At 38.2% G+C, this 27,104-nt stretch overlaps 1 pseudogene; it reads left to right on the top strand.

Annotated features, from left to right (window-relative positions):
• Positions 1-671: 671 nt before the first annotated feature.
• LOC112648924 (charged multivesicular body protein 3-like) lies at positions 672-27,104 on the top strand (annotated as a pseudogene).

The following is a 27,104-nucleotide window of genomic DNA, read 5'->3' as shown; positions in this document are numbered from 1 at the left end:
TTGTCTTTTTGATAATAGCCATTCTGATCTATGTGAGGTGATGTTGCCTTGTGGTTTTGATTTGCATTTCCCTGATGATTAGTATGATAAACGTGGAAGATCTTTCCACGTACCCGTTGGCCATTTGTAAATATTCCTTGGGAAAGTATCTATCCAGGTCCTTTAACCATTTTTAATTGGCTAATTTGGGTTTTGTTTGTTTGTTTGTTGGATTTTGTATTGAGTTTGACGTTCTTATGTATTTTGGACATTAACGTCTTACCAGATACACGGTTTACCAATATTTTCTTCCATTCCATAGATTGCCTTTTCATTTTTTTATTACTTCTTTGACTGTGCCAAAGTTTTTTAGTCTGATGTAGTACCACTTGTTTATTTTTGCTTTTGTTACTTGTGCTTTTGGTGCCAAATTCCAAAAAAAAAAAAATCATTGCTACTGCCATTGTCAGGGAGCTTACCCCTCTATGTTTTCTTCTAGAACCTTTAGTTTCAGGTCTTACATTTAAGTTTTAATCCATCTCTAGTTACTTTTTTGTGAGTAGTGTAAGATAAGGGTCTAGTTCATTCTTCTGCATGTGACTATCTAGTTTTCCCAACTCCATTTATTGAAGAGACTTTCTTTTCTCCATTGAGTATTATTAGCTCCTTTGTCAAATACTAGTTGATTATATATGCGTGGGTTTATTTCTGAGTCCTAAATTCTGTTCCAGTGGTCTATGTATCTGTTTTTATGCCTATTTATTTTTATTACCCTAGCTTTGTGATAAAATTTGAAATCAGGAAGTGTAATAAGTTCAGCTTAGTTCTCTTTCTCAAGATTGCTTTGGTTATTTAGGGTCTTTCATGTTTCCATATCAATTTTAGGACTTTTTTTTTCTATTTCCATAAATAATGCCATCCAAATCTTAATGGGGATTGCACTGAATCTGTAGATCACTTCGACTTGTATGGACATTTTAACAGTGTTTTAGATCTTCTAATCCATGAATACAGAATATCTTTTCATTTACTTGTGTTTTCTTTAGTTTCTTTCATCTATGTTTTATAGTTTGAAAGAATGCAGATATTTTACCTCCTTGGTTAAATTTATTCCTAAGATACTATTCTTTTTAATGCTATTCTACATGCTGAGGTGGGGAGATGGTGTCTTTATTTCATTTTAAAATAGTTCCTTGTTAGTGTATAGAAATGCAACTGATTTTTGTATGTTGATCTTGTTGATTAGAAAGGGAAATGAGAGCTGCAGATAGGCAAATAAGAGATATCCAAAGAGAAAACGAGAAAAAGAAAGAATGAAATAATCTGTGAAAGATGCTGCCAAGAAGGGCCAGAAGGATGTCTGTGTGGTTCTGGCTAATGAGAGGATAGGTCAAGGAAGGCTGTGAGCAGGCTTTATGCATCCAAAGCTCACATGAACTCTGTGCTTGTGCAGATGAAGAACCAGCTGGTGGTTTGAAAGTGGCTGAATCTTTCCCTGCAAAAGAGCACAGAAGTGACAAAGGCCATTCAGAGTCTTGTGAAGATCTCGTCAATCCAGGGCACCAGACAGGAATTGTCCAAAGAGATTATGAAGGCTGGTATCATGGAAGAGACAGAAGAGGACACTTTTGAAAGCATGGATGATCTGGAAGAAATGGTAGAAGCAGCAGACATGCAATTGATAAAATTTTGTTTGAAATTACAGCAAGAGCCTTTGGCAAAACAGCTAGTAATGTGACCAATATACTTCTGGAGATCAAACCTCCAGGAGGAATAGCCACCTCAGAAGATAAGGAGTAAGAAGAGGCCTTGGAGGCCATGCAGTCCTAGCTGGCCATGCCCCACAGTGTGGGTCTGCCCATCAGGCTCTACATGGCCCACCTGTCAGATCACATACACTCCTCTGACAGCCAGTTTTTTTTTTTTAAGATTTTATGTATTTATTCATGAGAGACACAGAGAGAGGCAGAGACCTAGGCAGAGGGAGAAGCAGGCTCCTGGCAGGGAGCCTGATGTGGGACTTGATCCCAGAACTCCAGGATCATGCCCCAAGCCAAAAGCAGACAGACACCCAACCACTGAGCCACCCAGGCATCCCTGACAGCCACCTTTTTATGTGTTTCCTACATTACACCTCTGTGATAAAGCATTGCATTCTGGAGGAGGTTCTTTGCTAAGATCTCTTCACTCTCTGTACAGGTTTTGGGATCTCAGTGGGATTGTTCTTATAAGAGGTGATGTAATAAATGCATCATTTTCAGGAGTATAAACAGAATTTTTTTTTTTTTAGGAGAAAGGCAGAGAAATCTGTCTTCTCTCAAAGCACTTCTTTTTGTTGATGGTTTCTTTTTTAAATTTAATTTTATTTAAATTCAGATAATTAACATAGAGTGTTTTATTAGTTTTAGAGTTCAGTGATTCATCAGTTGTATCTAACACTCAGTACTCATTATATCACATGCCCTCCTTCATGCCCATCACTTAGTTACCCCTTCCCCTACTCCTCTCCTCTCCAGAAACCCTCAGTTTATTTTCCAAGAGTTAAGTGTCTCTTATTCATCTTATTTTATTTTTCCCTCCCTTCCCCTATGATCCTCTGTTTTGTTTCTTAAATTCCACATATGAGCGAAATCATATGATTGTCTTTCTCTGATCCACTTATTTTACTTAGCGTAATACCCTTTAGTCCCATCCATATCCTTGAAAATGATAAGATTTTTTTTCTGATAGCTGAGTAATATTCTGTTGTATATATATTCCACATCTTTTTTTATCCATTCATCTGTCATCTGGACTCTTTCCATAGTTCAACTATCATGGATATTGCTGCTATAAACATAGGGGTGCAGGTGTCCCTTCAGATCACATTTGTATCTTTGGGGTATTTACCTATATTTCTGTATTTTAATTTCTTGAGGAACCTCCATACTGTTTTCCAGAGTGGCCACACCAGCTTGCATTCCCACCAGCAGTGTAAGAGGGTTCCCCTTTCTCAGCATCCTTGCCAACATTTGTTGTTTCCTGACTTCTTAATTTTAGCCATTCTGACTGGTGTGAGGTGGTATCTCATTGTGGTTTTGATTTGTATTTCCCTGATGCCAAGTGATGTTGAGCATTTTTTTCATGTGTCTGTTGGCCATTGTATCTCAAAGCACTTCTGAGAATAGGGTTGATGGCCGAATGATGAGGACTGTGTACATTTTTTGTTGTTTGTAAAACACTATATAAATAGATTTTAATAAATTTCTGCTTTAACTCAGAAAAAATTTTTAGAGTTTTTTATATATAAGATCATGTCATGTGCAAAGAGAGACAATTTTACTTCTTCTTTTCTGTTGGATGCTTTTTATTTCTTTTTCTGCCCGATTGTTCTGGCCATCACCTTAATACCAAAGGTAGATAAGTCCTCTGGCTAGGACTTCCAGTACTGTGTTGAATAGGAGTGGGCACCCTTGTCCTGTTTCTGATCTTAGAGGATAAACTTTCAACCTTTCACCATTGAGTAGCTGTGAGCTTGTTATATATGGCCTTCATTATGTTGAGGTATATTCCTTCCATACCTAATTTGTTAAGAGTTTTTATCATGAAAGGATGTTGAATTTTTTTTTAAATGATCCCCCCATCTATTGAGATGATTATCTTAATTTTATTTTTTATTCTATTAATGTGATATATCACATTTATTGATTTGCATATGTTGAACCATCCTTGCTGGAATGTGTGTGATCCTTTCAGTATGCTGTTGAATTCTGTTTACTTGTATTTTGCATCTATATTCACCAGGGATATTGGCCTATAGTTTTTCTTCCTTTTATTGTCCTTATCTGGTTTTGGTATCAAGATACTGTAAGTAGCACCAATGGAATGAATTTGAGAGAGTTCCTGGTCTTTAGTTTTTTGGAGAGTTTGAGAAGGACTGGTGTTAATCTTCTTTAAATGTTAGGTAGAATTCACTAGTAAAGTAATCTGGTCTTAGCTTTTCTTGGAGATTTTAAATTACTGGTTCAATCTCCTCACTTATTACTGAGTGTAAAGATTTTCTATTTCTTTATGATTTAGTTACACCAGTTGTATATTTCTAGTGATAAATCTATTTCTTCTAGGTGATCCAATTTGTGGCATAAATTGTTCATAGTAGTCTATTATGATCCTTCGTATTTCTGTGGTATCAGTTGCAATTTTATTTGAACTCGCTCTCTTTTTCTTGGTTAGTCTAACTAAATATTTGTCAACTTTATCTTTTCAGAGAACTATTAGGTTAAAAAAATCTTTTCTTTTGTTTTCCTATTCTCTATTTCATTTGTTCCTTCTCTAATCCTTAAAATTTTCTTTCTTCTGCTTACTTTGGGCCTAGTTTTCTTTTTTCTTTTTCTAGTTCCTCATAATGTTATATTGTTTCTTGAGAACTATATTTTCTTAGTGTATGCATTTATAGCTATACATTCTCTTAGAATTATTTTATCTGCATCCCCTAACTTATAATACGTTGGATTTCCATTTTTGTTTGTCTCGAGATATATTTTGATTTCCCTTTTGATTTTTTTCTTTGACTCATTGGTTGTTCAAGAGTGTGTTGTTTAATCTAACTGAATTAAACACTTTTTCTTTGTGCCCATGAGATAAATAAATGGTGAATGTCACTATCAGGATACTTGCTATGCTGTATGTGTACATGCTGTATGGATATATTTCTCTACATGTGCTTGGAGCAAAGAGTCTGTGTTATTAATCTTTATGTTGCCAATGGTTGCACAATGCTTAAAAATGGGTTCTGGATGGCCATATTGGTTTTTGGATAAAGAAATAAAGGAAAGAGTATAATAAGTTTGTTATTACAGGGAGACCAATAGATTTGAAAACAAATACGTTCATTTAAGGCATTGTAAGAAGTCCACATAGGAGTGCAAAAAAAGAAAGATGATCAGTTTTAAGTGACAGGGTGGTGGCATGAAAAAGATTCAAAGGGTAGGTGATTTTTGAGATCATTTAAAAAAGATAAAATAATGTTGGTTTGCTTGACAGGGATAGGGGAGGAGGTATTAGATACATTGTAGGTAGATAAAAAAGCTGAGCAGAGATCTGAATCATAGTGGCATGGAACAGTATTGTGAATGGCAGAGAAGTTTGCTGTGATGAGAACAAAAGGGCTGCACAGAAGTTTGGTGAGAGAAAAGTCTAGAGAAGAATATCTGTATGCCATGCTAAGGAGTTTGGACTTTATCTCAAGGGCAGTGGAAGCCTGTGAGAGGTTTTTTAAGCACAAGTGATTTATTTATTTATTTATTTATCTAACTTTGATTTGCCAACATAGAGTATAACACCTAGTGCTCATCCTGTCAAGTGCCCCCTCAATGCCTGTCACCCAGTCACTCCATCCCCCCGCCACCTCCCGTTCTATTACCCCTTGTTCATTTCCCAGAGTTAGGAGTCTCATGTTTTGTACTCCCTCTAATTTTTCCCACTCATTTTCTCTTCTTTCCCTTATAATCCCTTTCACTATTTTTTATATTCCCCATATGAGTGAAACCATGTAATGATTGTCCTTCTCTGATTGACTTACTTCACTCAGCATAATAACCCTCTAGTTCCATCCACATCGAAGCAAATGGTGGGTATTCATTGTGTGTAATGACTGAGTAATATTCCATTGTATATATACACCACATCTTCTTTATCCAGTCACCTTTTGAGGAACACTGAGGCTCCTTCCACAGTTTGGCTATTGTGGATGTTGCTGCTTTAAAGATTGGGGTACAGGTGCCTTGGCTTTTCACTACATCTGTATTTTTGGGGTAAACCCCCAGTAGTGCAATTGCTGGATCGTAGGGTAGCTCTATTTTTAACTCTTTGAGGAAACTCCACACAGTTTTCCAGAGTGGCTGCACCAGTTCACATTCCTACCAACAGTACAAGAAGGTTCCCCTTTCTCCACATCCTCTCCAACATTTGATGTTTCCTTCCTGTCTTGTTAATATTCACCATTCTCACTGGTGTGAGGTGGTATCTCATTGTGGTTTTGATTTGTATTTCCCTGATGGCAAGTGATGTGGAGCATTTTCTCATGTGCTTGTTGGCCATGTGTATGTCTTCTTTGGTGAGATTTCTGTTCGTGCCTTTTGCCCATTTCATGATTGGGTTGTTTGTTTCTTTGCTGTTGAGTTTAATAAGTTCTTTATAGATCTTGGATTCTAGCCCTTTCTCTGATATGTCATTTGCAAATATCTTCTCCCATTCTGTAGGTTGTTTTTTAGTTTTGTTGACTGTTTCTTTTGCTGTGCAGAAGATTTTTATCTTGATTAAGTTCCAATAATTCATTTTTGCTTTTGTTTCCCTTGCTTTCATAGATTGCACTCAAAACTGTTTAAATTTGTGTCACCCCAAAGTTATAGCCTGCAAACCTATCTTGCTACCAGGATCTATCTACTCTTAGGCTTGGAGTAGTTTTTATTTATTTGTTTTTTTGTCTGTTAGTTAGGGGGGAGTGTGCCATAACAATGATTTTTATGCTAGTTGTGTCTCTCATTCTTGATCTATATAAAATGTTTACTACATGCCAGAATTTTAGCAATTAAAAAGCATAATAATATCTGCAAGAAGTTACTGTGGCCAAGTTCAAAAAGGGTGTTGCCTGTGTTCTCCTCTAGGATTCTGATGGATTCTTGTCTCACGTTTAGATCTTTCATCCATTTTGAGTTTATCTTTGTGTATGGTGTAAGAGAATGGTCTCATTTCATTCCTCTGCATGTGGCTGTCCAATTTTCCCAGCACCATTTATTCATCAACAAGAGAAAAAACAAGAACCATATGATCTTCTCAATAGATGCAGAGAAAGCATTTGACAAAAGACAGCATCCATTCCTGATCAAAATCCTTCAGAGTGTAGGGATAGAGGAAACATTCCTCAGCATCTTAAAAGCCATCTGTGAAAAGTCCACAGCAAATATCATTCTCAATGGGGAAAAACTGAGAGCCTTTCCCCTAAGATCAGAAACATGACAGGGATGTCCACTCTTACCACTGTTATTCAACATAGTACTAGAAGTCCTAGCCTCAGCAATCAGACAACAAAAAGAATAAAAAGCATTCAAACTGGCAAAGAAATCAAACTCTCCCTCTTCACAGATGACATGATGCAGTATGTAGAAAACCCAAAAGACTCCACCCCAAGATTGCTAGAACTCATACAGCAATTCAGCAATGTGGCAGGATACAAAATCAATGCCCAGAAATCAGTGGCATTTCTATACACTGACAATGAGACAGAAGACAGAGAAATTAGAGAGTCAATCCCATTTACAATTGCACCCAAAGCATAAGATACCTGGGAATAAACCTAACCAAAGAGGTAAAAGATCTATACCCTAAAAACTACAGAACACTTCTGAAAGAAATTGAGGAAGACACAAAGAGATGGAAAAATATTCCATGCTTATGGATTGGAAGAATTAATATTGTGAAAATGTCAATATTACCCAGGGCAAGTTACACATTTACTGCAATCCCTATCAAAATACCATGGACTTTCTTTAGAGAGTTGGAACAAATCATCTTAAGATTTGTGTGGAATCAGAAAAGAAGCCAAATAGCCAGGGGAATATTAAAAAAGAAAACCATAGCTGGGGACATCACAATGCCAGATTTCAGGTTGTACTACAAAGCTGTGATCATGAAGACAGTGTGGTATCAGCACAAAAACAGACACATGCACACCTATCTTGCTTCAATGGAACAGAGTAGAGAATCCAGAAGTGGACTCTCAACTCTATGGTCAACTAATATTCGACAAAGGAGGAAAGACTATGCACTGGAAAAAGGACAGTCTATTCAGCATAAGTGATTTAAATAGAACTACATTTTGTTTTTTGTGAAGGAAGAGCTCAGTTGATGATTGTGTTCAGGAGTGTTTGACAAGGTTAATATCAGAATAGATGAGTGTTTTAGGGTGAGGGAATAGTGGGAAGAATGTGGAAAATCTAGCGATCAGAAAAAGCTTGGTTCATGAAGCAAAACAAAACAAAAAACATTCAGAGCAGAGATACTGTACAAGATGCTCCAAAGAGAAATGATTAGGGTCATGCTGCAGCAGGGAGCACAGAAGAGAAGAGAATGACACAGGGGAACTTAAAGAGAAAAGACAGCGTGTGGCACTGACTGGATATGCAGACAGTAGACGGGGCTCAGGTGACCCCTGGTATGGCTTGGGTAACTTGGGTGGACAGTTATGACACTTAAGACAATAAAAGAGCAGATCTGGGGAGGAGTTTGATCAGTGGGGCTTTGTACATCCTGTTTGGAGGTGCTTGTGGAATACCAGGTTGAGATGCCTCAACAGGCAGTATGTAATTTAGGAGTGGGGTTTGAAACAGAAATGACAACATTGGTGTCAGCAGTGTATAGACCACTAGAAGTTCAGGGAGTGAAAACGATTACCTAGGGGGGATCTCATTCAATGTATTATGAAATAAAAACACTACTAAAAATAAAACCCTGGGTGGAGGGAGGATTTAAGAAACAGGCAGAAGGAACCAGAGAAGGAACTGGTGTATTTTGATATTTCTGACTGGGAAGGAGAGAGATAGAATAATAGGAAATCAGAGAGATTTAAAACCAAAATGAAGACCTGAAGGAGTTTAGAGTTTACGAATCAACAAAGGAGAGAGGTGGCAAATGGAGCAGAGGTAAATACTTTATCTGAAGAGAGATGATGGAATTGGATGAAAATGGGTAAAGGGGTTGATCCCATACTGAAGGGTAAATGGAGAATCCCATGAAGCTGGAGGAAAGGGAATAAACTGGGGAGACAATAAGGAAGACTCCAGAATTAGCTATAGATTAAAGGATGGGGGTTCCTACCTACTAACCTGTATTTTCTCAGTAAAGTAAGAGTTAAGTTCACTTGCTGAGAGAAGGAGGGCTGATGATTAGAAAGAAATAAGAAAATTGGAAAAAAGGCAAAAGAGAAACTTTGGAAATTGGGAGAGGACCTGATCAGGTATAAACATACATGTGGATTGGAGGGGTCCAATGGAATCCCATGTACTTCCTCACTTCCCTGATGGAAAACACAGTTCTATCAGAAAAAGGATAGAAATTTCCAGAGCACATGAAAGCTTCTAAATAACTGATGAAACAGAAACTATGTATTCTATCTTAATAAAGTATAAAAAGCCACAAAGGTTTTATGTCAAAATGAAAAAGAAAAGCCAAGCAAAGTAACAATTGGGCTGTGTTGGGATTGGGATCACTAGTGTCCAAAGATCAAGGATGAGAGACACAACTAGCATAAAAATCATTGTTATGGCACACTCCCCCCTAACTAACAGACAAAAAAACAAATAAATAAAAACTACTCCAAGCCTAAGAGTAGATAGATGCTGGTAGCAAGATAGGTTTGCAGGCTATAACTTTGGGGTGACACAAATTTAAACAGTTTTGAGTGCTTAGCAACTCAGCCCTAAGAGCAGTGTCAGATGGTAGATGGCCAATCTGACCCAAAGCTGAGGGTTTTTGTATCCTATGCAGCAGAAGGACAGAGCAGAGGGTCCTTCCCTGGAGAAGCAGCTGAGTCCTAAGTGGAAGGCCAGTGTCCAATTAAAAAGAGCATTGGATCAAAAGCTTCAGCCTCCTGTCCCAGTAAAACAGACAATGTTCTGGTCAGTCTAATCAAAACAAAAAGATATAAATTAAACATTAATCATCAATTTAAAAAGCTGTTCACAATCGAGCAATAGAAATGTTCTATCTTGATATGATTTAAAATTCTCTCTGAGACAAACAGTCAATATGATATTTAAAAGTAAAGTAGCAGGAATATTTTTTTTAAAGAGCATTCTTACTAAAGGTAAGAGCAAGATAAAAGATGACATCACAGTTATTCACTTTACACTCTTCTGAAGTTATAGCCAATGAAGAAGGGCAAAAAAGAGAAATAAGAAATATAATTGTTGGAGAAGAAAGAAAAAATTATTATTGACGGACAATATGATTGTCTACCTAGAAAACCCATGAGACTAAACTGAAAAATTATTTGAACTAGTTAGGAGTTTAGAAACATCGTTAGTTATAAAATTAATATATAAAATGTTTACTACATGCCAGAATTTTAGCAATTAAAAAGCATAATAAAAGAATTCCTGCTCACTGGAGTACTTAATTTAAAATATCTAGGAATAAATTTACTAAAAGTTCTGCAGAAGCTACATGAAAAACAATTGGAAAATTTTACTGAAGGACATTAAAAAGAAAACCGAAATAAGTTGACTGACACTGCTGCTGTATTCATCAATGGTGGAAAATGGCAGTATAAAAATATTGTTAGTCCCCAAACACATGTATTAATTTAATGTGATTTATATACAAATCCCCAACTGTTTTATGAAACTAGTTAAAATTATTATGATTTTACCTACACATGTGAGCTTATTCTCATAAAAGCCAAGAAAAAAACTGAAAAAAAAAGAAATTTGTACCGTCAGAGAGCTATAAATTATTATAAATGTACATTGGTACATCATCTAGATGTATAGAACCAATATAGAACCAAAAGTAAACCCTCGTATAATGAAGAACTTAGACTATGGTAATGTTGAAATTTAAATTGGTAGAAAAAAAAAGGATTGATTATCCATTATGTGGAGCTACAGAAAATGGTTAGCTATTAAAATCACATGCTCTACTAGACCAGTGTAAGTGCCTGTCTGGATTTGCCAGGCTCCACCAGCCTCCAGAGCACAGCCTCCATTGCTCCTGTCTGTCACATAGGATGTACAGCAGCTCCAGCACCCGAGCTGTACACAGCTGATTCCATGGAATCCACCCTTCCCTAGCAGTACTGGGGTAAAACACCTCAGAAGCACAAACTTTTTCCTTAAAAGAAAGGATACAGAGAATTGACAGATCACTTCCTCCCTCCTCATCCTCTCTCTGCTCCATTGGACTCAGGCACTGGCTCTGTCAGCCTGTCTGCTGACACCCTGCATGACTGAGCAATGGCTGTGTTTTCCCGTGAAGCCATGGCCAAGCGTGACAATAATGCACCACCTTTGATTTTCTTTCCTGCTGCCCTTCCTCATTTTCCCTTTCTTCTCACTCTTGATACCTTGGGATCCCTCTCCCCCAATACTCTTACCATGTAAGCTTTTCCTCAGGTTCTGCTTTCCAAGGAACAGGGGCTAAGACACGGTCTTTCTTTGCACTGTATGCTAAAATACATCATAGATCTATGAGAACATTACAATGTAAAAACAATGCATAAAATATGAAAAATAAAATATTAGTTTGTCTATAAATATGTATGTTAATGAGGTGTGGAAAATATATCATTTAAATTATTTATTTATTTATTTATTTATTTATTTATTTATTTATGAGAGACCCACAGAGAGAGGCAGAGACATAGGCAGAGGGAGAAGCAGGCTCCCTGTGGGGACCTCTATGTAGGACTTGATCCCAGGATGCTAGGATCGTGACCTGAGCCGAAGGCAGGTGCTCAACCACTGAGCCATCCATGTGCCCCTGGAAAATAATTTTAATGCAAAAATTTGATAGGTTTAACTTTCCAAATTTTAAAAATCTACAGATTAGAAATATCATAAACAAAATTAAATAACAAGAAACAAAAAATATGTGGAATACCTTTGGTTGAAATAGATTAACATAATATATTGGTGTAGGCTTATATATAAAGAGTTTTCATAAATCAATAAAACATGTCTCATTAGAAAAATAGACTAAGGTTTGAACAAGTGATTCACAAAAAAGAAACACAAATGATCCAAAAACATATGAAAAAATATTCAGGCTTACTATAACCTAGGAAATACAAATGAAAACAACAATGATTTGTCTGAGAAGATTTGCTAAGATTAAAACCAAAGATAGTGTCACAAATCAGAGACGGTGCATCTGTACTTTTGCAAACTACTGGGAGGTCTGTAAATTGCTACATTCTTTCTGGCAATATGTATCAAAAGTTTAAAAAATGTTCTTATCCTTTATTTTTTTTGATTTTTATTTATTTATGATAGTCACAGAGAGAGAAAGAGAGAGAGGCAGAGACATAGGCAGAGGGAGAAGCAGGCTCCATGCACCGGGAGCCCGATGTGGGATTTGATCCTGGGTCTCCAGGATCACGCCCTGGGCCAAAGGCAGGCGCCAAACCGCTGCGCCACCCAGGGATCCTCTGTTCTTATCCTTTAAACCAATAAATCCACATATAAAAATTTATGCTAAGGAAATAACCAGAGATCTAAGACTTATATGGAAGTACATTCTAAGCCACATTTATAATAAACATTCGGAATCAAGATAAATACCAAAGAAAGGAACTGTCTAAATACATTTTTGTGTATTAATAAGATGGGATTCTCTGCACCTACTTCAAATTATGGTTTTGAAAATATGGAAGGTTATGGGAAAATGTTCTCAATATAGGCTGGAATATAAAAAATGCTTATAAAACTAGTGCAAAATAAACTTTTAATTAAAAAGAAAACAAAGGGTTTACACAATATGTATAACTCTTTTCACATCTTCTCCAAGACAAAACTTAACTAAACTCAACAAAAATTAGAAGCACAAACATTAAAAAAAATAATGGCAAATCACTCAGTGGTTTTATTTTTCTAGAATAGTTTTTGCTCTCATAACTGTAAGATATTATTTTAAAATGATTTGGACCATAGACCTAAATGTGAAAGACGATATAAAAATGCTAGAATAAAACATAAAATCAAACCTTTGGGACCTTGCAGCAGGCAAAGATTCCTTAGGATATAAAAAGCTCAAACCATTAAAGAAAAAAAAAAGGTGGCAATTAGACTTTATCAAAATTTAAAATTTTGCTTTCAAAAGATATTATTAAGAAATGAAAAAGCAAGCCAGATGAAACATATTTTCAATACATGTATTTAACAAAGAAATTGAATCGAGATTATATGAAGAATCCTTACAACTCAAGAAGAAAACTTGACTTTGAAAATAGACAAAAGATTTGAACATGTGCTTTACAAAAGAAGATCTGCAAATGGCTAATAAGCACATGAAAAGATGGTCAAAATCATTTAGTTATCAAGGAAGTACAAATTAAAACCACAATGAGACTTCACTACATAGTTGAAATTTAAATGGCTAATAATACTGAATGTTGACAAGGATGTGGAACAAACAGAGCTCTCACATATAGCTGTGGGGATGTAAAATGGTGCCACTACTTTGGAAAGCTGTTATTTTCTTTAAAAGTTAAACATATTCCTATCATACCACCAGCTGTTCTCTTCCTAGGTATTTACCCCAAAGAAATAAAAACATATGCACACACAAAATATTGTGCACAATGTTCATGACCATGTATTTGAAATAGCCTCAAACTGTAAATGATATGTGTTCATCAACAGGTGAATAAATAAGCAATAAGTACACTTATACAATCGACTATTACTCAGCAATAATAAAGTGAATTGCTGATATATATATATATATATATATAGATGAATGATACCAATATGAATGAATCTCAAAGTAATTTAACTAAGTGAAAGAAATCAGATACAAAAGACCACAAACTGTGTGATTATATTTATATAATATATTTATATATTATAATATCAGTATATTTATATAATATACTGAGGGATGCAAATTGGTCCAAATTGTCAAGAAACATCAGCAGCTGCCTATGGCCAGGAGTAGAGGGAGGGATGGAGGGTTAAGGGACACAAGGGGGGGATTATGAAAGTGTTCTACTTTTATTTTTTTATTTTTTAAAAAAATTATTTATTCATGAGAGACACAGAGAGTGAGAGAGGCAGAGACACAGGCAGAAGAAGAAGAAGGCTCCACACAGGGAGCCCGACGTGGGACTCGATCCCAGGACTCCAGGATCATGCCCGGGGCCAAAGGTGGGCGCTATACCGCTGAGCCACCCAGGGATCCCCATGAAAGTGTTCTATATCTTGAAGATAAGGACATTTGTCAAAACTCACTGAATTGTACACTTTAAATGGATACAGTTAATATATAATTATGTAAAAAGAAAGTTAATTAAAATTTTTTTTCATGTGTTCCTTGCTGGATGAAATCTATCAAATCTTGATTACTCCTTTGCTTATTGTCTTTTCTCCCATTTAATTTATATTATTATAATAGACTTAGAGACACAACTATAATTGCTTCTGTGTGTGTATATGAGAGAGACAGGGAGAGAGAGGGGTGGAACTGAGGAAGAAGAAATTGAAGATTCCAAAATGCTAGAGGATTTTGAAGAAATTCTAGAAGCATAGAATCCAAAATCCAGGTGGAGGTATGGGAGCTGGAGTCAGGGGGGGATCTAAGGTAGACGCATGAGAGTCAGAAGTAGCCATGTCCTATGACCTCAGATGTTCTACAACTTGAAGTAACATGAGAGTCCTGAATGTGCAGGTAGTTGGGGAGAAGGGGGGTGTACTATAGAAGTCACTGAGAGATAAATAAAGGGTTCAGTTGGAACAGGAGGGGGTCAAGGGATGAGCAGGAAATTCCAGACCAAGAGGAGCCCTCTCCATGTTCTTAGGGGGTGTTCAAGCCGTGTCTTCTAGGATCTACTTGAAGGACAGCATGCTGCTGACCACTGTTTATCATCCCCACTTCTATTGCTCACCAAAATCTCACAAACTTTTGACAAATGTCTAGACTTTCACTGTGGAGAAATTAGAAAATGGAGCTGCTTCTGACCTGATTATCGATAGATCTTTGTCTGGCTTTCTCAAGCATCACTGATGAAATCGTGATACTCATGATGGAGGTCCACCTCCAGCAAGCAACAACCCCGGTCTTCTCTTACTGAAGGATTATGTTATTTTGCCTATAATATGTCCGTTAAAAAGAGCCTTTGCTTTTTACTGGCATGGTCAAAATGTAGTCCCGCTAAGGAGAATTCTTTGTGCCTACTAAGTGGATTGTGAAGTTGGAACAGTGACTGAGAAGAGCCATGCCAAATAAATTTTATTTTAATGACTTCGGTCTGTATCATCAGTCTTAGATAATTGTACTGCAGCAGACATGACTTTCTTCCAGAGGCAGACTGTTAGAATGCATGACATAATAATGCCATGATCAATCTGACCTAGCCCTCACCAAGGGCAAAGAGGTACAGGTTCACAGACTCCTATCACTACTGTTGAATGATACATCAACACGGTGTTTGGAGGTGATCTATCAATCCCAAAATATATTGTTAAAAATAACACCCAATGAAAACAAATATTTGGATCCTTGGGCTCCTATAAAGAAGGCAATTAACAGATTATAAATGGTATAGACTTCTGATGTTTTGATTTGGGGCTTCGGAATTTGAACTTAGGTTGCTGAATCATCATTGCATCATTATTGAGACTATAGCAAAATTCCCCTCCCACCTTACCCTTACTTCTATTTTTTTTAAAACCAGGTAGAAAATGTATATATGGTACTTTCCAAATATTAGTATCTGATCTCTCTGTGATTAATTGCGCACTTGATTAACCTTAATTGCCAAGATAGCAAGAAAGCGCTCTCTTAACTATTTTTTGATGTTTTGTGTTTGATCATGGTTGTGGAACAACTAAAAAATATTGGTTTCAGGAGAGAATAATTAGCCAATTAATTAATTGAGGTCTGTTTATATTTTTGTTTTCAAGGCATTTATTGGTCTTGACTAAAATAATTCCATTTTCATTCAAGTCATTAAAGCCCATAAAGGGGCAGTGAGGCTATTACGTTGAGGCATAGTGTGTAGCTGGGAGAGCATGGAGTCATGCAGAACTGGCTCCATTTTTAAAGCTAAAAATGGTATTGAAAATTCCAAAATACTAAGGATTATTACGTGGAGAGAAATATACCTAGGGCTTCTAGAGGCATAGGATCCAGGATACCAATTGGGCCTGAAAAGCTGTTCTGAGGGTTTTTGTATGTATTACATTTAATCCTTAACAATAGCTCCCTGAGGTAGGTCTTATTATTGTCCCTATTTTTCAGAGGCGAAAACTGAGGCATAGTGAGATTAAGTAATATGTGCATATTCACAGAGCAAGTCACCGGGTAAATAAGGATTTTTATCCCTATGATGTGGGCTGCTATTCTTATTGGTGTATTATCATTAGGATAGCAAAAGTAGCTAGCATGATGTCCTTCGTGTAATAGGTGCTTAATAGGTGCAGAAATATGTTAGGTAGTATTAATTTATTTCGATTTCATAGTAAGACAAAGCCAACTGATGTTTACAGATTTCAAGGTCTCAAGCCAATAGGAAGTGGTAATCCTTAAACACAGTAAAGACAAGAAACTGAAAGACATGCTTTGTTCTTCCCCGCTGTCGTCGGCGTGGTTGATAGAGGACCCCTACTCTGTAACCAGAGTTGCACCAGAGTGTGTGGTGATGAGGTAGGGAGGAGGGTAGCCTGCTCCCATTGGTCACATAGAGGTGGGACCTCAGTTCTTTGGTTTGCCCCTGCAATTTTAAAACAACCAGTTAAACCAGTCGTTTTGGAGTAGAAGTGGACAGATTCATACCTATTAGGCAACACGTGGCAAAAAGCAACCACATCACTTGGCTGATGGCTTTCAGTCAAGGCTCCCCAAATTAAGAAAGCCACTGAACTGGCTATTTACTTACTTTGAGACCCTAAACTCCCAGCTATTTTGTTAAAGGAGTATAACCTAAGGACAGGAGTATAATGTAAGGCCGAGGCTTGGCCCATTAATTTTCCTGTGTTACTGGGGAGAGTGGGGTGGTGGAATGGGGTGTGGTGTGTGGCAGTGAGTAAGGTGCACAACTGACTTGATACTTTTTGTTTTTTTCAAGGTACACCTCGCTGAACTAATCTCTAAAGAACCGTACTTAGTAGTGTATTTACTTAAAAACTAGCAGATTTATAGCTTCCATTCATGCAACAATGAAAGATTTTTAGCCGTTCTTTTATTTGAATTTGATACCTTATATGCCGTCATTACATACATAAGGTCTGTGATATTTAAGTAGATTTTTATTTAAATTTCATTTTGCTTTTTAGCGATTTTTGTCTCTTGTTTTTACCTTTGAAAGGGCCATATCAGGGCTTACACAGTTAATAAAAGCGAACTAAAGCAAATAATCACCTTCTAATACTTCTTTCAGCATATTCTAATTTTTTAATGGAGAAAATGCATTCTTAAATTAAATATGCATAATAAGGAATACTAATAATAAGAATAAAGTGGAATATGTGAGAATGAATCTAGTGTTGTAAGCAAATGCATTTGATTTGCTAAGGATAAAAGCTGGCTCGAATCAGTAAGAATCCGTGCAAAAAAGAAAAGCCTCATAATGTTCATAAATTGTCCATAATTGTATGGATTTTAAATATAAAAGTTGGCAGTGGCAAAAGCTAAAAGCCATTAGGAAATATACCATTGTGCCGTGCACTTGGAGCAGTAAGTCACAATCGTATGAAAAAAAATCCCTAGCTAGAGTTTTCTAAAATTTTGATAACCACACTTGAAACTTATCTTGATGTTTACTACAATGCATGCATTGTTCAGCATGGCATGGCCTAATGCATATATGAATCATATTTGAAAAGAGCTACTAATTAACATGAATAGTCTTCTTCTGTGAAGGTCGTTTATTGCAAAGTTCTATTTTTTTTTTCAGCTGAATATTGCTAGAGGAGCCCTCAACAACAGCCATTAGTTTAAGAGACTAGTCTGTTTTCTGCCTGGCATTGAGTTATAGTTTTAAAGAGTCTTTTTCTCCTGCAAAGAAGCCATAAAAATAATATTTAAAAATAAGAGAAAGAAGAAAAGAAAAAAAGAGGGAGAGAGAAGAGAGATCTTTCTCTTCTTGAGCAGTACATCCACTCATGAAGTTTTATCCTGTCATCAACTGTGTTCCCGAATGAACTTCTTGTTATAGTATTTAAGACTTATTTGTTTAAATTATTAGACTTCAAAAGGGATTGATCAGGAGTTTTTCTTTGAAAACCTCCCAAGGATTCACTGGGAATGTCCCTGAGATTTTTGCCACAGAAGTAAAAGTGCTTTGGGGTTAGGTTCTACTACTTTGCACTGAAGGAACTTCCAGAACCTTCCACGGTTTCAATTTGGGATGCGTAGGTTTTTTTGGCTTAGATGTTTTAAGGAACTCAGCCAGGATGAAGGGATTTCTAAGGACTGTTGGGAAACAATATTACTCTGTGCTAAAAACCTCTCTTAGCTAAAGATCTTCAGTCAGAGTTTTGTCTCCATTTGTCATAGTTAATTTTATGTGTCAAATTGGCTAGGTTACGGTGTCCAGTTGTTTAGTCAAACTAAACAGACTGGGCCAGTCTAAATGTTGCTGTGAAGATGGTTTTTAGATGTGATTAACATTTAAATCAGCAGACTTTGAGTAAAGCAGATTACCCTCAATAATGTGAGTGGGCCTCATCCAATCAGTTGAAAGCCTGAAGTAGAAAAAAAAAGTTTTCCCAAAGAAAAAAGAAATTCTGTCTCAGGGCTGCAGGGGGGAAACCCTGCCCGAGTTTCCAGCTGGATTTTGGACTCAAAACTACAATGCCAACTCTATCCTGAATTTCCCACCTGACAGCCTGCTCTGTAGACTTGCCAGACCCCACGATCCTGTGAGCTAATTCCTTAAAATAATCTTTTAATCTCTTTATCTATCATCTATCTGTCTATCTAATATCTATCTATCTATCTATCTATCTATCTATCTATCTATCTATCATCTATCATCATCTCTATCCTGTTGGTTCTGTTTCTCTGGAGAACACTGACTAATCCAATATACCATTTAAGTAAAATTGGAGTAAGTTTATTGGACAAAACATGCTCTTGACCTCCCAGAAGAGAACTGGGTTTGGGGCCGGGTTTGCTGGGGACAACAAAAGGACTGAAGAGCCAATCACTTTGTGGTTATTGCCTACATAATACCAGATAACCTATTTGATAAATACATACATTACTTTTACTGGTCAATCTGGTTAGAATAAGTCCCTGGAATTTGTCAATTAAATGCATTTTTTGATATCTGAAGACTGTGGAAGTGCTGAGTGGCTATTATGGGAATGGAATGAATCACCCCAGCAAGGCTTGGCTTTTGGAAATATCAAGCAGCAGTTCTCACTGTGACTTTGTAATGTATACCTTCTTAAGTTTTGTACCATGCAAATGCTTTAAAAGACAAAATTAAATAAAAAGCATCTAAGAGGCCCTTTAGCTTGTACCCACTTGCCCCAAATGTCTCACATTGCTAGTTAGTTATGAAAGGGGCACAAATATGGTAGGAGAGGGGGCCAAACCCCTCAGATATCACCTCTGTCATCTTCCTGATACCCACCCCCTTCATGAAGTCAATGTATAAAATCGGTATTTATTGATGGTTGATAATGTACAAGTGCCTTACTCAGCTCCACCCCTGCCGTAAAAAATACCATAGACTGTGCCTTAAACAACACTTAATTATTTTCTGGAGACTGGGAAGTCCACAGTCAAGATTTCTTTTGAGGGGTTTCTTCCTGGCTTACAGACAGCCACCTATTTTGCTGTGTCCTCACGTGGCCTTTCAGTGCGTGAATGTGGAGAGAAAGACTCCATCCTTATGATCTCATTTAACCTTAATTACCTCCTAAAAGCCCTGTCTCCAAATACAGTCCCATTGGGAGTCAGGGCTTTAACACATGAATTTATGGGGGTGGGGACACAATTCAGTCCATGACAACAAGACACTTATTTTGTACTCAAGACATTTCTTTATTGGGTACACTCCTGGAGACTGCAGTATTATAGGGGGTACTGGACAAGAGGACAAATGCTATACCATGAAGCAGAGTGAGATAATTGTTACAAGCCAGGGTCAACAGGACTGTAAGGAATGGAGTGGTTGCATACAGCTGGGTGATCAGGAGAAGCACCCAAAGAAGAAGTCCTTGTATTAGACACTAAAAGGAGGAGGGACTTTGGCTAGTGACAGGATGGAGATGATCAGCAGAGTGAAGATTGACATAAGACAAGCAGCAGGAGAAGAACACAGGATGGAAATGGTCAGGGAAGACGAGTTGTTCCAGATTGTCTGGAGTTCACTTAAGTGTGGCAGGGATTGTAGTAAGAAAGGTAGACTGAGGTCAGAGAACACAGGGACCAACATTCCAAGGGACTTATTGGAAGGGTATTGGTGAGTCACCAAAAAATTTTGCCCAGGGAGGTGCTGGTTATTTTATAAACTTCCTTTTACTGCTACTGAACACACTGCTTGAAACATCTTTACTGGAAAAGTCTGATTTTACCATTAAGAAACTGATTCCTTCAAAATTGGGCCATTCCCTTTCCAGATGGAATCTCGCCCTCTCACAGAAACATGTCTGTGGGGGTAACCTGACAGGGGCTGGGCAGACAGTCAGGGGCAGGAAGTGGTAAGGCTCTTGAATGAAGGAGTTTTCTCAAATGAATAGCAGAAAGGATGTTGCAGTGCGTTTTCCTGTTGGGGAAGTTTAATTCTTCATGGTTTGCTTGGCTGTCAGAACGCTTCACATTTTTATTTGTGAACATACATGGTGATCATCCTTAAGACAAAAAAATCTGATGGCAGGTCCCTCGATGCCCTTGTTCAGAGCAGATGTTGCAATCAGAGCTGGGCTTTCAATTCTCACCTCTGAGATGTTGCAAATTGCATTAAGAAGCATCTCTCCTGGTCTTCATGTTTTACATATAACTTAGTAAGGTAATGTTGGGGAAAGGGGTTGAGATAGACAAACTTAACAGATTTGTAGATCACTAAGACAGAGCCATCATCTGTACTGATGTAATTACTCACAGCTCATGTGACAATCAAAATATGTCAACTCAACAGGGGAATCGAAAAAAAAAAGATACATGCTCAGTTCATCAATATGGTACAGTTTTGCAATCCCAGAAGGTTCAGAAAAATTTAAAAATTACTTTGTGTGTGTGTGTGTGTAGTGGGAGGGCAGAAATAAAGAGATGGCAGAAGCAGAGAGGGGCAGCCCAAAGAATGTCTTCCCTTAGAAAATGGTAGGGCTCAGAGGATTAGGGATCCCGAGCTGGGGAAGTGGGAAATGAAGTTCTCTTGTCCTGCTTCTCTTCACGATGAGTTCTTCTCTCCGGCATCCCTGATGTGGGGCCATCTCACCTCTCCTTGAACCCTTCCCCAGGCTGAAGTTCGAACATTCCAACTTGTTGTTTGGACTCTGTTGGACATAACCTAAGTCTGCATGGCAGGGTGAAAATTGGATAAACAGCCATGCTGACTCCAGGGAGATTTTTTTTTTTATGCAAACATCTGTTTCTTGAATTTGGCCAAGGTAAGGCCTAGGGGAAGGCGGAATTTCGATCGATGAAATAAGATCAAGAAGATGCTGCCTCATTTTTTTTTTTCCTCTTTCAGGGAGTATAAACCCTGTCTCTTTCCAGCATTACAGAGGGAGGAAGCCCTTTCCAAGTTTCCCCTGATATTGGCTTTATGTCCAATTCTAGTTTAGATGAGATCATGTGGTAGCTTTTTCTGGTACTTTGTTGTACTACAGATGTAACCTGCACTGAAAGAAATCCCATGCATGCATATAAAAATATGAATTTAGAATAAAAATAAATAGAGCAATCAAAAAATAATTATGATGCACTTCCCCTGTGCCCAGCACTGGGCAAGACACTAAAACATATTACAAGTGTGGAGGACTGAACCCTCCCACGTAGGCAACCCAGAGTTTTAAGAGGGAATTGAAGTGATAAAGAACAATGAAATACAACCTATGATTTAGTACTAAATTGTAAGGGACTAATGTTAGTAGCTTAGTAGCTGTGGTTGCCTGTAATAGGAGAAGACAGGGTGGGCCGCCCAAGCTGGAGAAGGCTTCAAAAGGGAAGCTTGAATTATGCAGGATCTTTAAGGGGCTGAGAAGCTCTGAACAGGCGGAACCCGGGAGAGGATCATTTCCGCGGGAGGAAATTTCAGGAGCTGGCGAAGTCAATTATCCTGTCAATTGATTGTCTGCTGGCTAAGAGCTAATTGGGTAGGACATTGTTACCCTCATTTACCAATGGGGAGAAGAAACTGGGTGACAGATAAATAACAACACCAACAATAACTAATACTCATTTAGCACTTACTATGTTGCAGGAACTGTTCTCGGCACTTTGTGTGTTTTGAATTATGTATGGCTTATAACAAGCCCAATGTTGTCCAGCCTTGGGTAGTTAGGCCAGCATGGGTCAAGGGGCCAGCATGGGTGGTCATAGCTTTGTAGAGGGATGGCTGGAAGTGTGGTCGCAGGGACCTCTCCCCAGGCTCCAAGTTCTCTTTAGGCTAGCTGACTGGCCAGAGGATAATAGGTAGGTACTTCTCTTATTCCTTCTTTAGACATGATGAAACTGAAGCACAGAGAAATTAAGAGACTAGCCCAAGGTCACACAGGCAGTAAGTGGCTGAGCTGGGATGAAACCAAAGCCTCTCCAGTTCCAATCCCACAGTCTAAGATGCTAAATAAAGAAGGAGAGCAGAAGCATGGTGAGCAAAATATTATTGACCTTGCAGGATGGATGGGTGCTACATGGGGGAGAGGTTGCATATAAGGGGGAAGGGGAGGCAGACAGGCACTGTTTCACTCTCAAACAATTGTTTCTGTGAACTTGTGAGAACCCATAATGAATTTAAGGTGTGAGTTTGAACACCAACATTCAGGCTTTGCAAAAGATTTCGGGACACCAGTGTTATATAAGGTACACACTGAGCCCTTCCAGTAAAGAAGAAAACTTATCAGAACATTGGTCTCAAGATTCCCCACCCATTCAGTCTTCAGGGATAGGGCCGCTGGAGAAGAGACACACAAAAGCAAATCCATGCCACCTTACCTCCATGCAGGTTCTTCTCTTACTTGTTATTAATTTTAAAACATTCCTTAGGTCTCTAAATTTACCTTGTACATGGGTTTTGGTCCCTGGAATCCAGTGAAGACATAGGATCGTATGGGCCCTCTTTGTATCTCGTGATAGAACCACCAACCAACCAGCCAATCAACCAACCAACTAACCAAACAACCAACCTAATTGGGAAAAAAAAAAAAATCAATGATGTCAGGTTGGTACTCAGAACTGGCTAACAGGCTACACGGGGAAAAGAGAGAAAGTGATGTAGTCAGAGGGGATCCAGGCCAGTTTTTCCTTATCCAAATGCCCTTCCTTTTACAGATACCATATTGCTAAAATTCCCTTAGTAATGATTCATTTCTTTGGGCCTCTTTTCCGTAATAAAGCCAACAAATCTTCCAATGGAAAAAAACACCTAGCCCCGTAGTTTTAAACAGCATCTTAAACAGAACAATTTATTTTTCTTAAATGAATTCTTTTTTCTTTAATTTTTAAAATATTTTATTTATTTATTTGAGAGAGGGAGTGAGCGAGCAAGTGAGCATGAGCAGGGGGAGGGGCAGAGGGAAAGGGAGAAGCAGGTTCCCCACTGAGCAGGGAGCCTGATGTGGAGCTGGATCCCAGGCCCCTGGATCATGACCTGAGCTGAAGGCAGACGCTTAACTGACTGAGCCACCCAGGCATCCCTTAAATGAATTCTTAATAATAAACTTGAAATACAAGACAAAAGATGAGCTAGTCTGGGGAAATCAGGTGCCAGAAAGAAGTGGGAAGTTCCTCTGGCTGACTTAGCCCCTGCCTTATCCTCCACGGTAGCTCCTGAGGCACTACCTTGGTGTCGTGGACTGTGGAACTTCATATGAAATCCTTCATGCACCTTGTTCAGGACACAAGCAATGGCCTACCCAACTAACCAATGGCTTAGCCAAATCAGGTTTCATTTTTCTCACAAAAATAAAGGTCTGAAGGGATTGAGCTGTCAGTTTGGGTTCAGTGGCTCAGAGATCTCAGAGCAAATGTCTTTGTGATTTTCTTGCCTTTGTTTGTTTGTTTTTTTTTTGTTTTTTTTTTTTTGCTTGCTTGGTTTGGTTTGGTTTGGTTTGGTTGTTGTTGCTGTTTTTGGCTCATGATCTAAAGAAAAGGAGGTTACTTTGGCTCCAGCCATCACCCATTTGCTCAGGGCAGGAAGAAGATGGGAGGGCAGTGCCAGCCGTATCTGTTCCTTAAAATCAAGAAACTAAAGGCTTTCCTGAAAACTTCCAGTAGACTTCTGTTGAGGTAGTTTTGGCCTGAACTATGTCACATGGCCTCTCTAAGATGCAAAAGATTCTGGGAAAAGAAATATTTAATTAGCCCCATTGCCACTAGAATATTGGGGTCCTATTGTCAAGGAAGAATACAGGTGTGGCTATTGAACCAGTGGTGTGAGCCGCAGCCTGGCTATTCTCTTTATGGACTTCATAAGGAAAAGGTGAGACTTGAAAGTTTTGTTGTAGAGATTGCACAAAAAAAGAACTTATACTGGGGAACTAGTGACTTCCCTTTGGATGGGAGCAAGCAAGTTTAGTTCCCTGTAGGTTGTTGATGGAGAAAGGGTACTAAGAGGAGTAAAGAAAGTGATAGAGAAGCATTGAAGATAAATTATTGGGAATATGTGGGGCACTCCATGCAATTTGGATGGAATGTAATAATTTATCAAGTAGGATATCAGATATTCTGGAACAATGAGCCTAATAACTAACTTCTTTAAAAATATAGTATTTTTTTAAATATAGTATTTTGTTTCAAGTGTAAGCAGTTGTTGGGTTGCTCAACCAGATACATTCACTTGATTTTTTAAAAAGATCTTATTTATTTATTCATGACACACACACACATACACACGTACACACACAGAGGCAGAGGCAGAGGGAGAAGCAGGCTCCTTTCGAGGAGCCTGATGTGGGACTCGATCCCAGGACCTGGGGATCACGACCTGAGCCAAAGGCAGACGCTCAACCACTGAGCCAACCAGGTGCCCTGATACATTCACCTGATTATCCAGAAAATTGCTTTGTGGAGGCACAACTGAACTTATTAGTGAATGACAGAATGGAGGTAAATGTCAGTAAAACAGGTTTCAGAATGCACACTCACACACACTCACACACACAGCAATAAAGAAAAAGACCAGTATGGGGTGCTTACTCTATCAATAACTTTCTGCTAAAAAGTGAATTTTGCTCCCAGGTCTCTCCCATCCTGCTAAGCAGATAATCAGGGGACAGTTTATCATATCTGTTTTGGGGTAGAGCTATGAAACATTTTCAGTGGAGAGCATGAGTGAGCAGGGACTTGCCCTGAAAAACAGAACAAAAAGAAATTATTAATCATGTTTCCCTTTGTATATTTACTGTTTTGCTTCTGAAGGGGGTATTAGTCCACTAAGAGATATGCCAGATGGGTAATCAATGTGATTTTAAATTTTTATAGAGATAGAACAGAGCTGCAGCTTGGATTTTTTTTTTTAGAAGGTACTTTAGCTCTGCGCATTTAAAAACAAACATCTTCGCATTAGAAGGTTACTGTCTTCCATGCGATGATGTTGAATATGTTCTTAAATCCTTTTATTTTTTAAAAACTGGCCTGATGGAATAGAAGAGCTGAAAGGCCTACCAAATGGACGAGAAAAGCTAACCCGCAGAGATGGAAACTGGGGTCCCCTGCAAGGAACGGCTGAGAGCTTTATTTAATCGTAATCATTATTATATCAAATGAACAAACAGATCATAAATTTCACTTCCCTTTCCTTGCTTCGCAGTCAAGGGAGATTTACTTTGTTCTTGCAATTCTTGGGCTAGAAGGAAATTGAAAGGAAGCACTTTCTGAATCTCTTATTTAAGCAAAGCAAGTGAGATCTTCAGCTAAAGTGGCTGCTTGGCCAAAGAGACAGGCTTGGGAATGAGATCACCTTATGGGACCAGGCAGCAGAGCCAACGCCCCAAAGGACAGTGTTTTTAAAACTGTGGGTCCTAAAAAAAAATAATTAAAAAAAAATAAAACTGTGGGTCCTGACACATTAGGGAACCATGAAATCAATTAAGAAGGTTCTGACTGCTTATTATTTCTTAATCCGATAGAGTTGCACAGAAGAGAACAATGTTGAATAAAAAATATAAATGTGAGTCACATGTAAGGATATGCATTATTTATGGAATTTTTGTTCTGATAATAAATGTGTGTCCTCATATAAATCATATTTCTTTACATGGGTCACAGTCAAAATAGTTTGGAGAATACTGTGGCAGAGTTAAGTGTAAGAGGACAGCTGTCCTTTAGCTGACAACCTCAGCTGGAAGGGACGGGGGTGATGGAGTGTCTGGGGTCCTCATGTCCCTGCGAACACCTGCCAGGGCTAGTAACACAGTTAGCTGTGGGTGTATGCTTTCCCAGGATTCTCACACAAATATTCTTCCACACGAAATTGAGAACATTTTTGCCAAGTTACCCATCCAGAAACACCATTGGGAATTTGATTGGGATTGCATTACATTTATAACAGAACCTGGGAGAGAATTGACATCTTTACTTAGTCGAATCTGCTAACCCAACTGTGTGGGGCCTTGTCCGCACTTACTCTAGTCTTTTCCTGTATCCCTTGGCTCCGTTTATGTTATGTTATGTAATTTTATTTATTTATTTATTTATTTATTTATTTATTTATTTACTTAATTTTTACAAACGCTCTTCATTTTTTACTTGTTGACTCCCATGTATCTGGGATATTTTTTTCCCTTATGAATATACATATGTATTTTTCTGTCCTGATACCATTTTCTTCAAATGTACTGACCTCTCCAGCTCATTGAACTTGTGGATGTCTTGCATGCATTCCTGCTTCTGCTCATGCTGTTCCATTGTGCAGAAAGCCTTTCCTCACACTGCCTGAGGAATGTCTGCACCCTAGCAGAGCTGTCTCTCAGGAGGCCTGCTGCAATAACCCACTAACGAGTCTCTCAGTGTCTCCTCTTACCCGACTGCTGTTCGCCACATAGCCATTGGGTTGGTCTTTGAAAATATAAATCAAGATCCTGTCACTTTCACTTTCCTCTCTAAGACATCTGCTGGCTTTTATTGCCTTTGCAAACATCCAAACGCCATTCAAGACCCTCAAGGCTTCCCATGATGTGGCTCCTGCCCACTTCTCCGACCTCATCCCCTGGACTTTTTTCCTCGTCATTTGTGATGATTCAGCCACACTAGCTTTGCTTTAG

This window comes from Canis lupus, chromosome 7 (genome assembly GCF_003254725.2).
Source record: "Canis lupus dingo isolate Sandy chromosome 7, ASM325472v2, whole genome shotgun sequence".
In the NCBI taxonomy this organism is placed as follows: domain Eukaryota; kingdom Metazoa; phylum Chordata; class Mammalia; order Carnivora; family Canidae; genus Canis; species Canis lupus.
Note: the sequence above shows the minus strand (reverse complement) of the source record. Positions and strands in the feature narration are given on the sequence as shown.